The sequence below is a fragment of the Opisthorchis viverrini genome (assembly GCF_000715545.1).
Source record: "Opisthorchis viverrini unplaced genomic scaffold opera_v5_134, whole genome shotgun sequence".
Classification (NCBI taxonomy): Eukaryota; Metazoa; Platyhelminthes; class Trematoda; order Opisthorchiida; family Opisthorchiidae; genus Opisthorchis; species Opisthorchis viverrini.
The window spans coordinates 535,774-555,269 of NW_008751778.1; positions in this window are offsets into that span (position 1 = coordinate 535,774).

Genomic DNA, 19,496 nt, shown 5'->3' on the forward strand with positions numbered 1-19,496 from the left:
TCCGGACTTTCACCAAGGAACTCTCCCCAACGATAAGTCCGTTTTTGACCTGCTCCCATTTTGCATTGTATTCATTTTTATGCGTGTTGCAACCCACCACTGTCAACCATATTAAAAACTTTTATTATTGCACATACCTTCTGATTTGTGTTATGGCCATCCTCAACAGTGCACCAATAGGACCAGAGGAGGTGAATAAATAAAACCATATTCATGACTTTCATGGAGGACACTCTGAAGTAGATTTTTGGTTACTGGCTTCACGTTACACTACTAAATACCATTCAGTTATGGCCATCCTCAACAGTGCACCAATAGGACCAGAGGAGGTGACTGAATAAAACCATATTCATGACTTTCATGGAGAACAATCTGAAGTAGATTTTTGATTACTGGCTTCACGTTACACTACTAAAACACTACCATTCAGCAATAGTCCAACTGGAGTCACAGACAGCAGTGAAAAAGTGTCCTACCATGTTTATGTATCCCGGTTGACCCATTGCAAAGAAGGTTGGTTTTCCACGAGGATGAAAGCTGTGAAAAAACCTAACAGCCACTTGATTGTTGGCCGCTCAAAATCCTTTGGAACCAGACGAAAACACGTGACGTTAGATGTTCGGTATACGCAGGAAACAAGGAGGTAGAACGATGGTCGCTTTTAGAATTCGAGAATCGTTGTGAAGAAACGGAAATCCATGACTTTCTTCAGGGTCAAAAATTTGTCCAGCCAGGCTAAATTCTGATGATGTCACTGCCGGTACCGTGTTAACTCCATGAGTTAATCTCTCCAAATTCGCCATTCGCCAAAATGATAGACAGTCTCCGAAGCCCCCCCCCCTTTCAATGTCCAACGACAGACTGCTGAATGGGCATCGCATTTCCCTACGCATCCATCCACTCTCCAAGAAGGCCCAACCGTCATTACATGAGTGCCAAGCATGAAGCGCGTCACTTCTGGTTATTCAAACGATATCCTACACCCTGATCAGATCCCACGCATGTGGCGATTAGGTTGAACTTCCTATCAGACTACCGCATTCAAATCACTGCCCACAAACTTCAAATGAGAATCTTTGGTTTGTGACTAGTCCTCAACACGGATTTCTTCTTTTCACCCCCATCACACAATCATCTCCTGCAAACTCCTCCTCAGTTAAAAACGGAATTTCTGCCTTATAACCGGATTCGTAGCACTGCCTTCGGCTCAATCTTTTTTTCACCAGCAAAAAGGCGTATCAGTTCCATAACCAACATTTTCATTTCCATAAAAATAGCACTCGTCATTTATGGAACAACGCTGAATTTCTTCCGGACTAATGCTTTCACTGGTCTCCCTCCTTGACTTGCACACTAATCATACGAAATGAACTTCTGCATTCTAAAGATACAACCACCGAAATGTTTGAGAGAATGCCATAATGTAACCAGTTCCTACATCGATTTCCCAGTTACTTTCTATTTTTTTTCATCGCGAAATCTCATTTCCAGTCCACGGATGCTCACAGTGAGGTGAACTGTGAGACTGCATTTCAACTTACTACATCAGAGATGATGAGTTCAATTTGAGTAATATATAAAGTCATTGCGGTTGTAAGTCAAAGACCTGTGACATAGTGCGGAACTAACAGCCCCTACGTTCTGATAGAATTATCTCAAACTGCGAATCAATCTATTCTGTAGTCTCAGGGTCACTGACGGTTCAAACAATCTGGAGGTTTCCTGGTGTAACGATGGATACTACTGGTGAGACATGCAAGTAGTATGTGGTTTTCTCGTAAATCTGCCTTGATCCAATGGATTGTGGGATTTATTACAAACTTTGTGGAACTGTTTTGCGGCATTCATTTAAGATTGCGTGTTAGTTAATGAATATCCGGCAGGGTTCAAGAAAGCGCGTTCAATAAGAAGACGGATATTCAGTTGTTAAAAATAAGGTGCCTATGAGAGTTATACTTGCTTGTCCAACAGTCTGTAACTGTTTAGTTGATGTTTTCTAGTGTACAACTCCGCGACGAAGAGCTTTCCTCCTTTCATTGGTACTTTGTACTTTTACAGTGTTTTTTGAAGGTCGATCAAAAAATACACCGAATTTGTCCCGGTTTTCGAGTTGCCAGATCACAAATTCACTGTATCTCTGGAAAAAACATGACTGGAGCTGTAGCACCAACTCCCAATTCGAATCCCAACTAGTTCAAAGCCTCACCGAACTACTAGGATGCACGCGCATTCGCAACACGGCACACTCAAGCAAATGGTACAGTGGAACGATTTCACTGACATTTGAAGACCGCTTTACGAGCACAAAACAGCTCCACTAACTGGTCTGATCAGTTAGCCTTAGTTGTCCTAAATATGCGCACAAATTTTCGTGTTCCCATAAACTGTTCACGAGTAGAATTAGTTTTTGGCACAACCCCACCCCAGCCACATACGTAACCCAGTTAAAGACTCACCTGTCTCAAATACGCTACTATTCACCACGGCCACCGTCGAACAAACCACCTTACATCACCCAAGATTTTGCAACTTGTTTCCGTGTGTTTATACATTGCGATTGCAACCGCGTTAAGCCGCCTAAGAAACCTCCGTACGATGGTCCTTTTTGTGCTCTTCCTCGTTCCGAAAAACACTTCAGTGTCCCATTGCTCGACAAACCTGTTACCATATCCTTAAACCGGCATACACTGATCTTATGGATTCCAGTACTCCTACACCGACTGTAAGCACACCGATTAGTAATACAAATTCATCGCATCCTCCCACGTCTCCACCTGTCTTGCGTGCCACTCACTCAAATAACCAACGCATCTACCGCTATGGCAGACTCGTCCACTGGCCAGACCGTTTCGTCGCAGGTTAACATCACCTACCATTTCATTAGCGCCTATTTTTCTCCTCCACTATGGGGAGAGTGTTTGTAGCGGTCACCCACTAGATCACGAGTCTCAAACCACGTGACATCTCCTGTCCCACGTGCGACCTTAGCCGACAACATGTACAATACAGCTTCCCATCCATTTTTGTTTACGCGGCTACCACCTACGTCACGCACCAGGCTTACGAACTTCAACCACATCAGGTCAGGTTGCAGTGTTCACATTGTCGGCTAAGTTTGCAAGTGGGACAGAAATTGTCACGTGGTTTTAATGTGAAGCGTGATCTGGTGTGTGGCCTCTACAGAGCAATTCTTTGAAATGGGATCTTCGACGTTTGTAGGGTCCATGGCCGTGTTGTCGTCCGGCTTTTTGTACGGCCCTCTGCCTATTTGGTACCATTGAAGTTTGGCCGGTAAAAATGACAAAAGAAGCGGGCCACAGCAAATTAGTGGTCCCAAACGGGTTGGAAGAATACGTAAAATACCGCCCTAACCTCAGCCACTTGCATAAAAAAAACTATGGAAGCGCAGGCGGTAAATAGCCGCATTACAGCTCGATGCTATTTTCTACTCGAAGAGCGATGTCGAGATTGCAAGACGATTGCCAATCTCATTCAAAAGCCAAAAAACTCACTTGGTTTTGATGGGAGACTCAGCTGAATATCGCGTTTTTCAGATATTCTTCAACTGGACGAGGTGCGAAAAAGCCGCTTCATTTTTGTTTTGGGACTATGTTCTAGACGGGAAAGGCCACTCGCGAGGTCGTTGAATACTCCTCAATAGCCCACGAGGGATTCATTTGGGATTAACTTGAATCCCATGTTACTTTGAAAACGGACGTATTCCACAAATTGCGTCCCATTCAGGTGTAAGTAGAGTGTAAGATTGGTGAAAACTCGAGAACTGCGCCTACTTATTGAGTTCCAAGAAGGCGGAATTGTTCGTGGGCTGTCAAAGTGTTTTCAGCAACCTCATGAGTAGTGTGTCCCTCGCAAACGATCACCCTACCTATCTTCATCAGCAGGGTTTTCCTTTCCATATTGCAATGGCCTTTCTTGCATGAACCACACAAACCTCAACACCCGCGGACTTATTGATTGAACGATGCTCAGAAGCTTCCTTTCTCCGACATATAAGTATATACGTTTTACCTATTGTACACTGTGCCGAAGTAAAGTGTTTGCCTCATGGAACGCACGTGACGTGCTATACTTCCATCTGGTTAGTCACGTCAACTAGGCATTTTGAATTTTGATTGTTGCTTAAACCTAGAAATCGTGTATGCTCAGCGGCCACGCACTGTTTTCCGTTCATGAAGTGATTATTACGATACAATCCGCTGGAATGCATCTGAATTGGTCGGTTAATACGAGTGGACAATAGCCGGTAGCTTTTTCAACCTACAGACTCAAAGACGGTGACTAGTCTTTGGGGCGCGGAACAAAAAGAATAACATCAGGCTCTACGGTTTTATGAGCGTCTCTCACTAATCGTCGTGCCTCAGTAAAAGCAGTCAATGTGAGCGACGTTGCACAAAGCTAGATACTGCATTCGGGATCTCGCGAATTCTGGTCTGTTGGTGAATGAGGTTTCCGATTTATAATGGGCTGTAGTCGAGGTTCCTGTTCTTCCGCTCGCACAATCTCTAAAGATGTCGGATTTATTTGGCTGACTTTGTGTTTATTTAACACGACACTCCAAGGAATTTCATATGATGATCAAGTCAGAGCCAGAAAACTTTTAACACTGGTCCTCTATTCATCTATGTTTGTCATTATCACGAAGGTCAGATTCCTGAAAGTAACCTCAGAACACCCAAAACCTACTGCTCCACCGAAATCTCAACAGGAAAGCCGGCAAGCATCCAGGCCAGTCCATCATTCAATCGATTCAGCAAAACCTGATGAGTGTTCATGCACGCCACAAAAGCACGACCGAATGTGATCGGCGTTCAGGCATTTCATAGAGGCACGATCGATGTTGATGGGTGTTCACTAACGCCAGTCAGACAGCCTGGATCAATGTCAGAAAGTCCCCTTTAAATGGGACCGTGGGGCCATTGTAACTTCTGCTCTCGCACTCGCTTGTTCGGAATATTGATGTTGTGTTCCCTTCTGTGTCTTTTTTCTTCGGCACTGGGCACTGGATCGGGTTAGCAGCAGATACCACAGGTCGGCGAATCAGCAGATATAAGTCATCTTTTGTCTCACAGATGCAAGATATCCAACTATCAATACTACTGATGGTTTCTACTGGGATTCACGCTGATTTTCACGTTGTGAATCCAGTCACAAAAAGACATCTTTTAGTCGGTTTTCCCATATGATACGCTCTGGATGGATCATAGTGTTCGAAACAAACCTTCGACGAAGAAAGATTTCTTCTCCGGGCTTGTTCATTTTTAGGACTGCATTTCAACATACTGCAGCTACTTTTCACTTCTCGCAAAGGAGAACCTACTGCCCCACCAAAATCTCAACAGGAAAGCCGGCAAGCATCCAGGCCAGTCCATCATTCAATCGATTCAGCAAAACCTGATGAGTGTTCATGCACGCCACAAAAGCACGACCGAATGTGATCGGCGTTCAGGCATTTAATAGAGGCACGATCGATGTTGATGGGTGTTCACTAACGCCAGTCAGACAGCCTGGATCAATGTCAGAAAGTCCCCTTTAAATGGGACCGTGGGGCCATTGTAACTTCTGCTCTCGCACTCGCTTGTTCGGAATATTGATGTTGTGTTCCCTTCTGTGTCTTTTTTCTTCGGCACTGGGCACTGGATCGGGTTAGCAGCAGATACCACAGGTCGGCGAATCAGCAGATATAAGTCATCTTTTGTCTCACAGATGCAAGATATCCAACTATCAATACTACTGATGGTTTCTACTGGGATTCACGCTGATTTTCACGTTGTGAATCCAGTCACAAAAAGACATCTTTTAGTCGGTTTTCCCATATGATACGCTCTGGATGGATCATAGTGTTCGAAACAAACCTTCGACGAAGAAAGATTTCTTCTCCGGGCTTGTTCATTTTTAGGACTGCATTTCAACATACTGCAGCTACTTTTCACTTCTCACAAAGGAAACTGCGCACAACGCTGCTGAAAACTGTTCGACAACCGACGACCAGTTTGGACCTTCTTGGGGCTCATCAGGTAGGAGCAGTCCCCAAGTTTCCGTCAACTTTATGTCCTACTTGAAGCCGGATTAGACCGATTTCGACAAATACACTCATTTGCAAATCAACTGGGTTTTCACGGGAGACTCAATCTCTCGTTTATGATGTTCTTCAACAGTCCGCCTTATGTTGCAGTTGGTACGATATTCGAGAACGAAATAGGCATATGTGTAAAGGGATTACCTTTGAGCACATTTTTTATTGAGAAGCCACATGGTCATGTATGTGTTACCAGGAGTTTTTGTGATCCACGCACTACGAGGTTTTGTTTCCTTCCTGAATAGATCAAAGTGGAGTAAGGGGATTTCACACAATATTAATTTTTTACGTGGAAATAGTACCTGGCAAGTGGATAACAAATTTCCCAAAGTTGTACAGCTGGCACGCTCCATCTTTTATCTTTGTGTGAGCTATACAAATCTGTGTTCCCAAAACAAATGTCATGTACCCGGTTTAATACTTACGTTTTTGACATCAAAAGATCAATGTAACTGTCTGAAAGGCGTGCGGTGGATAGCCTATTGCGGCATGATTTGCAATCGGGAGACCGATTAAATCCCAACCTAGTTACAAGTTAAATATCGGTTGTCACACCTCAGACACAATTTCCTGTATCCACATCTCCCTCTCTCAACAGAATAACCTCGTTTTTTTCCGATGCGGTTAACCTGCATCAAACGAAGGGACAAAAGTTTTGAGATTTTGTCTCCCAAAGTTGTTCATTCAATTTAAATCTAAACTGAACCAGATTGCAACTTCCACATCCAGTGGTATTGCATGTCGTCATGTACTTTTATAGTACAGACCTCCAGCTGTCATACCATGTCTTGTTCAGATTCGTTAGGTGAATCGATAATCACCCCATGGCCCCTAGACAAGAATATGGAGTTGTTCATAGTCACACCGCTCTCGTTTGAACGGTTGTCCTCCTTGCTCTGACGTAATTATTCCGGTGAGTCCACATCAAAGGGAGACACTAGACTCGAGTTTCGCTCTTATTAGAGCCCATCAGCAGTGCGTATCCAAAGCCCGTGCCTGGGTTTGAAACCCCGGACACCTGACATGCGAGGCGAGCATGTAACCACCACCGCACCGCATCTGAATTTTCAAAGCGAACGTGGTCACACTTGAGAGATGTGAATGGTGTGCCCGACCCATCGAACGACGCCCCAGTAACTGTCCTGGTGGTGACGATCAATTGACCCGCCAGTCAGGACTTCCCAATCAGATAGCGTGGCACACGCTTGAAACCCACCGGGAGTTGATTTGATGTGAAGGTTTGGTGTCTATGAGACCTAAATTTTGCACACCTTTCTGCTGAAGACATGCGACATTAAGTCATGCGCAGATACGCAGACAGATACAGCTCGATTTCAGTTGATCAGCATGAGAGGTTAACCGGGAAATTACCAGGAGATCCAAGCAGAAAACTGGTACCTGTTAGGTCGAACCATAGTGGTGGACTCGGTGTAGAATAGACAACGCCACAAGCGCTTTTTGTCGCCATTTGTACACACCCATTTAGGCGGTTTTTTTTATTCAACGCACAGGATGAGGGCAGAGCTTTAACAAGAAAAAATTCCAAGTCCGTCAGAATAATCAAAGGACCGCCAAAAGCTTGTAACCGGAAGTGTATGCGGATGGTGACAAACCAGCAGTTAAACAAGGTATCCGAACACACACACGCACACGGCCTGTTAGTCATCAACGATAATCACCTTGGTCCGCAAAACAATGGCCACTAAGAGCGAGGTAGAACACCTAACACGCCAGGTTTATTCGGTATTGAAAACAAGTCTTTTGCGGACAAAAGTGCGGGACATCTAAACCGCTGGACCGGACGATTTCCATTTCAAGTGATGGTATGCAGTAGCGATGAACCAAACCGTTGTGCGTCCTAAAGTAAGCCACATTTTGATCTACAGGCTGTCTCATAATAGACGCAAATTTTAATTGGGTAAATGTACGTAGCCAATTAAAGAAAGGATAACAAAAGTATTCAATATTAGTAGCCACATAAAGGAGGTGTTGTGCGCAAGTGTTAGTATTTTTTCTGTTTACGATGGATTTCAGTACGCGCATTGAAATTTTGAAAGGCTATTATCCCCTTGGTGAAAGCGCCACCGCTGCACTTCGTGGTTACAAAACCAAACATGGTCTCATCAAAGATCCTTTCACCGCGTCGATCATTACACGCTTGATTGCAAAAGTTGAGTCCACTGGATCTGTATTGAATTTTCCTGGCAAGGGAGAATGTCTCTGAGTGATGAAAGAGCGCCCATTGTACAGAATTCCGTCGAGCAATCTCATGGCACCACAGCATCTTCGTCAATAATTCAGGTGTCGCAGTTAAACAGCATTCCCCGCGCCAGCGTGCATCGTATTATGAGGCGCTACCCCACTACTCAAACCAAGTGAGAACTTACCTCTGAGAGCAATTTTCTGATGAGTAATTGCTCGTGGATTTCCAAAATTTTGGCCCGCAAGGTCACCCGATCTCACACCTCTGGATTATTAGGTTTGGGGAACGATCAAGGCTCGCGTATATCATGAAAAAAATAAACCAAAGAATTTGGTGAAGCTAAGAGCAAGAATTGAAGAGGAGTGTGTACGAGTGACGCTCAAAGAAGCTAAACATGCTGTGTCTCACCTCATACCGCCTCCAAACAGTTATAGAAGAAAGGGGAGGTTTTTTTCAAAATTTTTTGCAATGCCAGTTTGTTTACAGCAAACCTCCATGAAGCACATATGTCCATATAAAAATGATGGATGTTTGGTTTAATTTTAAAGTTTTAATATGGATATTATTTTTTGCGTCTATTAGAAGACACCCTGTAGTTTGATCTATCCGCTGATGGTAGGTTTCAAGCACCAAATGATCGATCATAGGCCTAAATGAAGCTAACCAGATGGTTGAATCCAACCAGTGAACTAATGAGTTGGTTTGATGAGAGGTCAGTCACAGAATGGACAATCTGGGCTACTATCGCTGACCACTCTCCGATCTTGGAGAAAATAACAAAAATTCACTCTCCGTATTGTCACAAGATTTGTCGCTCGATATCGTCTAGGAGACGAGGTGACCCTTAGTCGATAAATCATGTTCACAGTCACTGAGCCTCAGTGTAGTTCTAAAAGCTGATCTAGGAAAATCCTTGGTCCCAGTATGCATTAGTCCTCTGGTTCGATGTTATCGACCGCTGATTTACCGTTGTTCCAGGTTTTATCTTCCCATCCAATGAGCTCATTCAAATTGTTGACTCGTTAACTAGACATGGCTGATTGGGTGCGCGGTACCTCCGGTTTCCAGTTCCTTCCATCCGATGAAAGTGTGTTAACATGCACTTTTAGGATATATGACCTTTCTGCTGTCACAGCGCGCCCACCGGCGACTTTCGCTGTCTGATATTTAGGCCGAGGTCCGTTCACTAAGTGTTGCATGCAGAAGCTGTCTCGTTGCCACACAAAACCAGAAAGCGCCTGGATTTATAAGCAAGCGGTTTGTTTGGCTTTGAGTCGCAACTTTTGGGTTTTCAACACCAGAGCCCTATGAGTCTTGGAAACACGTACCCTAAACAGTACGTGAACGGTCAGACCAAAAGGCCGTGGTACCGATGCAGGTGAACACGTTGTGTGCTGTTTGACGGAATGTTTATCAGTCTTGATGCCCGACGAGGCATAGAAGACCCCACCAGGCAAGAGACGAATGGTCAAACCGTGCAACAGCAACTGCGATTGGTTTAGCTAGGCAAAACATCTGCCTGCTTGTACGCACAAACGATTAATGGTCATCAGCAAATGCCTGAAGGAGGATCTCGGTTCAGCGGGACAGGCTGTGTGCTTTGAAGCTTCTGATGTTGAATAAACGGCAATCAGACCTATATCTGAACATCCTGTTTTACAAAAGGCGTTTTCGCAATCACCCTGAGATAGGCAGAATAGGGAGAAGACAGATGCGAAATCCATCTGATAGTGACGAAGCAGAACTTTTGCCACCGTTAACCATTTTTAAGAGTGATAATTTTGTTAACCCCTGTCCCATTTCACGACGATGATCCTTCGCTAATTCATCACTCGCTCTTCAGCACATTCTATGTAATCCACTGGCTATTTTTCCGCAGTTTTCTTACCCTCAACGAGCTGTCTGTTATATCTGCCGATTCGCTAGTCTGTGGTATCTGTTGCTGACCCGCTCCAGTGCCCAGTGCCTGAAAAAAAGACTCACAGAAAGGAACACAACAGCTATATTCCGAACAAGCGAGTGCAAGAGCAAAAGTTACAACGGCCCCACGGTCCCATTTAAAGGGGACTTTCTGACATTGATCCAGGCTGTCTGACTGGCGTTAGTGAACACCAATCAACATCGATCGTGCCTCCGTGAAATTCCTGAACGCTGATCACATTCGGTCGTGCTTCTGTGGCGTGCAAGAACACGCATCAGCTTTTGCTGAACTGACTGAATGATTGACTGGCCTGGATGTTTGCCGGCTTTCCTGTTGAGATTTTGGTGGAGCAGTAGGTTTTGGGTGTTCTGAGGTTACTTTCAGGAATCTGACCTTCTTGATACTGTCTCATACCGGAAATCGTTCTTCCTGCTCCTATACGATCTCGCATCTCCTGCATAGCTAATGAGTTGTTTTGACCTGTTTTTTATTCAACCCAAGCTTGTCATCTGACTACACATATCTATTGCCAAAATTTCTCAAAGGTTCGTTCTCCCCTACAAACATTTAAACTTGGTGTTCAGCGGATGGAGCTGAAATCGAAAGATGATCGTGTCTGTCCTCCATCCCTCCATCTCCAAACACGTGATCTGTTTATATGCTTAGCTTAGTTCTCAGACATTCAACTGTTCACTCTTTGACACTAACTTCGATCTGGTCGATTCGGTGTTCCAACGCTGCTTGGGTGAAATTTACGTTCAGCAACGTCTAATTCAGGTGCCTGACAAAGATATGCGCACAAAACGTGGCATTTCATCAAACACAGTAGTCTCCCATCTGCACACGCATATGGTTTTCACAGATGAATCTCTCCTTTATGATGGCTTGCTTCAACCGAATGTGCTGCACCAGGCCGCCTCATGTTTCATTTGACAATTTCTCGAAGTGACACACTATCCATAAGGTGGTTGAATGACCTTCAACAGAGCACTACCCGTTTCGTCATTCTTCCGGCTTACAAGGTGGACACAAACGCGGAGTCTCCATCAATCGCATGTTCTCCAGAATCGGCGAAACGTACTCACTTTCAAACTAAGTGGGCGCTCACAAAAGACTCAATATGTCCCTCCCCCCTTAATCTGTTGCTCTCCATTCATTTGGGATTCACTTGAGTACCTGGTTACCACCAGTTCAGTTCACAAATGAGTGCATTCAGGCAATATTCATTCTATTTTGACGTCTTTCCATAGATTTGGAAGGTCAGAACCGTCGATCATGGATGACAGGGTTTATTATGCCATCTAATTTGATGACTTTTCAAGTAATTTTTAAACACGGTCACTGGCGAACCTGTGGGGTTTTTCTGGGGTTTCGGCAAATAATTCGAGAACAGGAAAAATGAATGAAACTCGATGGATCACGAGATCCATTTTTTTGCTCACATGCAAAAGAATAGGAGAAAAGAACTGTCTTGAAATGTTACATTAACCTGGTGGCTTTTCTGAAGTTTTTGAGGTTTTCAAAAGAAGTGCCTGTGCATTGTTTCCTCAACTATTTTCACTAATCTTCGTTCCAAGTGACTAGGTTTGATAAAATCTTCGCTCATGCGTTCACACAAACAGCCAACACAAGACAGAAGACCACAAGACGAATGTCTCAACCATTCAAGTTGAAAGGTTCTACATTCGCGCCTATCTTTGGTGGTAAACAGTTGGAAGCACATATGGCCTTGGGATTTTTTTTCATAAAGCAAACTACTCACAAGGTTGCTGAAAACTCTTCGACAGCCCACGACCGGTTTTGCCCTTCTCAGAGCTCATCAGGTAGGCACAGTCCTCGAGTTTTCGTCAACCCTATGTTCGACTTGAACCCAAATCAGACCGATTTCGACAAATACACTCATTTGCAAATCAATTTGGTTTTCACGACAGACTCAACTGAATCTCTCGCTTGTTGAAAATATGCTGCGATATCTCGAATATCGTACCAACTGAATCATGAGGCGATCTGTGTGCAGCACATTCAGTTGTATAATGCCTTAGGAACGCTTTAGTTTCAACTTGAGGAAAGCACTCCAAACACAGATAACTCTGCTGCGCATCCGTTAGTCCAACCGCGGAACTCACCTAACTACACCCAAACTGGTCGGTAGTCAATAGGCCCGTGCATAGGAACAGCCATCTGGAAAAATTACTACATATACTCTAATTATTACTTAGTTTTCTATTATTATCTTCTGGTAACTTTGTAGCATAACAGAATTTCCAATCTAACGGTAAAAATATCCTGGCCCATGGTACCTCCTAGATACAGTGCTGTCCTGGGAAATCAGACTGATCGAAAGGTTAAAAAGTCAACTTCGAATCAGTATATGATTGCGGGGTCATTGAATTTCCAGCGGTAGGAATCAGGCACCATCATTACGGGAGAATTAACTGGATTACTACCAGTGATACTACTGATGGGGAGGCACGCGAGTAGTATGTGTTGTTCGTGGAATTTCCCTTTGCGTCTCTTGAAAAGGGGAGATCGGTTGCGGATTTTGTGAAGTCGCTTCGTAACACTTGCTTGGATCTGACCGACGAATGAGTGCAGTCAATGAATATCCAGGAAAGTTCAAGAAGACGCATTCAGGAGAAGATGGATGTCCAGTTTTTGTAAAAAAAATGCAAATGAGACTTTTGCTTCCCTGTCCAATGGTCTGCAACCGGTCAGCTGGTATTTTCTAGTAGATAACTCCGCAGCGAGGGTCATATTCCTCTCACCAGTTCATTTTCACCATTTTTTGATGAGCTTTATGTTACTTAGTTGTAATGATTGTATATTCATCACGATGCTAGAGTGAAGAAGTGAGATCATGTCAGTTCTGCAAAATGTTTCAGTGTTTTCAGCTGAGGAGTTGTCGGGTGATGGGATTCTGCCGTGACAGAGGACATACGGAAGATGTCGGTGTTTGATCGTCGGTGTCTCCGAAGCAGTGGTCAGGTCTGGTGTGAACATTGGATTAGCAATGCCGAGGTACGCGAGATTACCTTAGGAAGAATAAACTCTCCCGCGATTGATGAATTACTCACGCTTCATGGGTTACGTCGGTTGGGATATGTACTCTGCATGTCTGCGTCGCAGAGCACCTTTCGCCCAGCCCTGTACTGAGGGAAAGCGATCGATAGATGGACAGTGTATGACCTGGCAACGAAGTACGAAAACACTAACCAGTAAACTTAGTTGGGTGAGTACCTGCAGCTTCCGTGGGACAACGGGACCCATATCATCAATGTTTAGTGGCAAGGGTGGAAATGACCACATCGCGCAGTCAGTGGTGCTCACGCATCAAAGTTATCGCCTGGTTCCCTCACCTAGACTCGTCGATCGATTCCCCTTGGTGATAAGAATATCAGTCGAAAAACCAAATTAGTTTGCAGACGAGTGTATATTCGCTAATTTCGTGCAATTTGGTTTCAAGTAGAACATAAGGTTGACGGAAACCCGGAGACTGCGCCTACCTGATGAGCCCCCAAAAGGGCTAAACCGGTCGAGGGCTGTCGACGGATTTTCAGCAACCTTATGAGTGGTGCATTACAAAGTTAAGTCGTTTGTGTTTTCGAGAAATACACTCATTTGCAAATCAATTTGGTTTTCACGAGAGACTCAACCGAATCTCTCGTTTATGATGTTCTGCAATCGATCAGACGCATTTTAAAATAATTTATAGATGATACCAAAACCCGTAAAATTTCTTCGAAAATCACTTGCCTAAACAAAAAAGAACCGGCTCTAGAGCTGACCAGAAAATATGCTGCCGTAAAGGAACTGTGATCAAGAAGAGTGACATATCATAATTCGGTCTGTTCTCAATCACTGTTGCACTTCAACAGCTGAAATCTTACAACACTAAATAAGTAGTCTGAACATAGGTTGAGAAGTGATTTCTGAACGGAGTCATTGTACGAGATCAGACAGTTTCCGCTTGGCGCATTTGCATCAAATACCTGGAGATCTGTGCAACCGTGGCTGAAGGTGGATGATGATTGATGGTGGACAGGATGACACCAGTCAATAAGAAATAAATCCAATCAACCGATTAGTGATAGATCTGGTGGCGATTGATCTGTTCGCAGAGATTCGCCATTTATTTGCAAATGTTGTCATCGTCAGTTGGTACTAGGATGGTGACGAAACGTTTGCAACTAAATTGCCAAACTCGACGAACGGATCAACAGCCACGTGATCTACGATCAATTCATACGACCAAACAACTAATCTGTATAGTGCCAACGATCGATCGATTGCGCTGATTGGTTTAAGAGACCACATGACAGTTTGATGCGGGATTTGAGATGTAACTTGGGTCTGGATAATATAAAAGCAGATGCTAGTCCATAATAATGCCTTACTGACTGAGATTTTTCCTGGACACATTGTGCTCCCGGGATTCGTCGAATGTGGTTTCGTGTTAACGCATACTCCAGATCACATTCTGAAGCGAACAGTGACGATTGTCGGACAGTGGTTCCAAACATTTCTGATATCTTGGCCATTTTTGGAACAACAAAATGACGAATGCCCCCCCCCGGCTCCCGTAGCGTTTGCCAACTACCCTCCTACTTCGTCATTCAGTGGGATTCCAGATTTTATCCATTCACTATAAAACGTAGAAAAACGATGACTGACCTTCGATTCCACTGATTTGTGAGTTGACCTCATGAGCGGCTCCCCTATGTTACGATACTATTTAAAACACGTAAGTTGACTGGTGACCTGGATTGTTGTAACCTGATTAGGTGGTAGAATAGCTCAACGCTACTCAGTGTGGAAGTGCTTGAATAATCATACCACGAAGAGTGTACATTCTGGCTTGAACGTACTGCCCAAGCCCAATCAAATCACTGACATTTTCTGTGATCCTACAATGGTATTACCCCACTTTGAGAATAACTGGCAGACTGCCGACTACCAAGGCCTTTATGTGGATGCCAACAGATTCATCAACAACCCCACTCAGCTAAAAATGTAAGCGCGGTACAAACGCCCAAAACCACACAAATGGCTCAACAACAGCTCAATAGCTTCTTGATAATTTTGGTTGGTTTGGATCTCAGCGACAAAATCCACTGTCAGATTTCGCGTGTCATAGGGTGTCCTTTCAGTCATGACCTAAATAAGCTAAACCGGTAATGTGTAGATCTCTCCGTACTACACTCACTGACATTCATCCATTGATGGTGTAACATGAGAAGTGTATTGGAAGACTAAAAATTTAAGCCTGGCGAAGTTTATAGCCCCGATCACCTACCGCCCTGCTTGCTCAGAAGTTTGGCTGAGATCTTTGGGGAGCGATACATGTGCTGTCTAATACTCAACTCTGTCTAATGATTACCTGTTGGGAGGGCGACCATGGTAACACTGGTGCTGGAGGGAGAGATAAATGTATTAGGACAGCTCGCCAATTCCTTGCACCATCGTGTTGAGTGCTGACTTCCGCTTCCTCATGGTTGTCAATGCACACAGTAGCGACGATACGACAGCCAATGGAGCTGAACACACAGACGCATACAGGCACCTACGTACACACGCACATACGCACAACGCACGCACATACACGCAAAGCACTCACGCATGCGCACAAACGCTCATGTGGATTGGCCACAGCGGCTGAACTGTCGTTTGAACGTGCCTGCGTTGATTCACCAATTGATTTGCGTGCTGGTCACGCTGCCCTAGCGGTCCGATCGGTCCAATTTCTCGTGCCATTAGACAGCAGCTCGAAATCGGCTAGCTGCAATCATGGGCTGCAAAGTTCATCCGGTGGTTCTAGTCATAACAACAGCAACGAGCGAAATACATTCATTTGCAAACTGATTTGGTTTTGTGAGAGACTCACCTGGAATCCAGCTGAATCTCTCCTTTGGGATGTTTCCAGAACAGCAATGAATTTCGAACACCGCACCAGCTCCAATACAAACACACTTCGGCCGGTTGCTTGCTACTTACTGAATCGGCGTTGAACAAGTTTCCCTGAGCCGAGTGAAGTTTGCGGGTAGATCAGAACAAGGTTTTACGCCATATTTTTCGCTCCACGAGGTTGTCGTAAAATGCTGGATAAAAAGCTGGTTCTGTGTATTTGTTTTCCCTTGACTACACTCATTCGTGCAATATTGTCAACAGAAGTCGAGTACTGCGGACTTTATCGGTGCAGAACATGGACAGATGCCGTTCACTCAAACATGACTAGCTGATTCTGTTTCAGGAGTCTACAGATAGCACCATCTCCGCGGAAATTTCCTAATCGCGCAATCATTGGTGCTCTTGCATCAAAGCTATCTTCTTCAGTGCGTAGCTACCCAATTTCTGCGCAAACGGAAAATGCTTTCGCCTCCAAGGCTTGGTTGTATGTTTAACTTTCCCGTTTTCCGTTGATCGAAACTGTAGCCGCTGGACCCAATGTGCCCATGAGACACGGTTTATAGCTGACAAATTGATCGATTGATTGACTGATTGATTGGGTGCTGTATTCTTGTTTCCTCCTTTAAGTAAGGAAAAGGTTCATCCCTAATTTTCACCCCAACTGCCTTTCCGCCGATGACACAGTGCTTTGGTATAGCTGTCGTCCACCAAGACCAAGTTTGCTCCTACAAAACTTCTTGAACAACGTTTTTAGCTCCCTTGCCCTTAGTGTCAAGAATGCAAGAGGCCTTCCTGCACATCACAACCAGTCAGATTTACAGTAATCTACTCAATAGCCACCAACCTCTCACCTGTAACATCGTCATCGGAAACACTACTGTAAAATATTCGAGTAAACATATTCGGTCGGCTTACATTCACATTATCATATTGTTTGTTCGCTGCGTGACAGAACCGTAACAGACACAGAAGGATATCAGTACATTTGGGATAATGTCTGAATAGGTGCTCACGCAAGGACAAAACGAGAGTGGGAGATTCCACATAGAAGTCTGCCAAAAAGCACATCGACTTAGTCTGTCAGCCGCTACGAACATAGGAAGATCATAGTCGAAGGATTCTGATTCACGAAGTTGCTAGTATTTGTATTCTCTCCCAGTGGATTCATCCGTCCCCTTTCTCTTCCCACAGTGTTATTTTTAGGTTGGTAAGACATATTGTAGAATAGCAAAAAGTGTCTTCGGTGGTTTCGCTTTAAACAAGCATTTTGATGCTTGTTCCAAATTCGCCTAACAAACTGTTTCTAAAGTGCTTCCGATCTCTTTGGCAGCAACTCATCAAAGCCAAATCTGCTTTATACAGTCCATCTGGGCACAAAGTTTGTCCGACAGGGATTCCACCTACCGCAGTTTCGGAAGCCCTCATTTGCCTTTTTTCCAGTCAGTCCTCGTTTCTGTCCTCCTTGTGTGAATCGCCCGTCAACAGATTTTCCAACCAAACCTTTGGACGGGTATCGNAAATTAATGTATCATTTGTATATGATACGGTCCTGAATTTGCCCGCTGAAAACTTATCCAAGTTGAATTGGACTTGATTTGACTTTATTCTGCCTGTCCTAACCTGTTTGGAACCCAATTTGTCCAGTCTCTTCAAAACCAGGAAGTTGATCTTCATTTTAACAACCAGTAAGGATTACTCACCATGTGTTGAAACTGGAACGTTTCAAAATACATTCTTCGCCTGATCAAACGGTCACAGATACTAAGCGGTTTACGACTGAACACGAAATTTTTTCCTTGGCTAGGGGAAAACGAAACTACAAATTGACTATTTTTTCTCTCCAGAGATTAGGAATGTGGTGATGAATGAATGTGGCCTCTGATTTTCGAGAAATACACTCAACTGCGAATCAATTTGGCTTTCACGAGAGACTCAACTGAATCTCTTGTTTATAATGTTCTTCAACTGAGAGTGTTGCACAAAGGCCGCCTCATGTTCAACTTGACACGATATTCGAGATATCACAGTAAATTATCACAAAGGAAACTACTAACAAGGTTGCTGAAAACGCTTTGACAGCCCACGACCGGTTTCGCCCTTCTTGGGGTTCATCAGGTAGGCGTAGTCCCCTAGTTTCCGTCAAATTTGTGTTCAGCTTAAAGCCAGATTGGACTGTTTTCGACAAATACACTCATTTGCAAATCAATTTGGTTTTCCCGAGAGACTCAACTGAATCTCTTCCTCAACTGAGTGTGTTGCACAAAGCCCGCCCCATGTTTCAGTTAGTACGATATTCGAGAACGCAATAGGTGTGAGCACATTTTGATTGAGAAACCACATGGTTATGTATGTATTACCAGGAGTTTTTGTGATCCACGCACTACGAGCTTTTGTGTACTTCATGGGTAGATCAAAGTGGGCTGTCGGAGAGTTTTCAGAAACCTTGTGAGTATTTTCCTTTATGGAAGTGGTCTCTACTTCACTTAGTGTTTGGCGTTCAAATCTTCGAGATAACCAATGGAAAGTCCATAAACCGTGCAGAAGACACTTCTGACCAGAGCACTAATTTTTGAAGCCAAGACATTTCTCGGAATTAAGCCAGTATCTTTTCTGTTTGGATTTTCACTAATCCAGTTTGAATTATCCATTTATCTATTTAGTTATTTAATTATTTTTTCTCGGAGTTCGATCTTTTTAACTTGAATGTCATCTGAAATCTACATACATGGTTTTCGCTATTCAGTGAACGTATTTTGTACGGAAAGTTTGATTCTTTTACCTGCCTCTCATGACAGCAAATAGTACCGAATGAAGATGTATTTGTTCAACAATCAAACGAAAAATTTAACAATTTATTTGGATGTCATGCAGTGTTTGACGTCCCATTTGGGAATGCTTCCCATTCAGGCAGACGAATTTCAACTGTGATTGTTATGCTCGTCGAAATTCCATCACTTTTTATCACACAATCTACGAGTTGAGATGGTGGTATAATGGATAATAAACTATAGAGGGAAATGTCGGTAGCTCAGGTAGCGTAGATGGTCGTTGGCTTGTTCGCTGAGTTGGGCAATTTGATTGCAAACGTTCCATCACTAATCGGGGTGACATCATCAGTGCGTTAGTGGGGAGCGTAGTGGTGCGTAGCGGTGGGTTAGTGGTTGTGACGTAAATCAATAAATTCGACCAGTGTCCAGCAAACATGGCCCAACCGCGTGCCTAGTGGTGCGCATTCGACCAAGCCTTTGCTCTCCCCTTCTGATATCTCCACTGACACTCTTAAAATCACGCGTCGGGTATATAAGCTACTGTCTCCAACTCAGAGTTATCCACCACGAGCTTCCCAGACCATCGGAGAACGAAACTGTGGC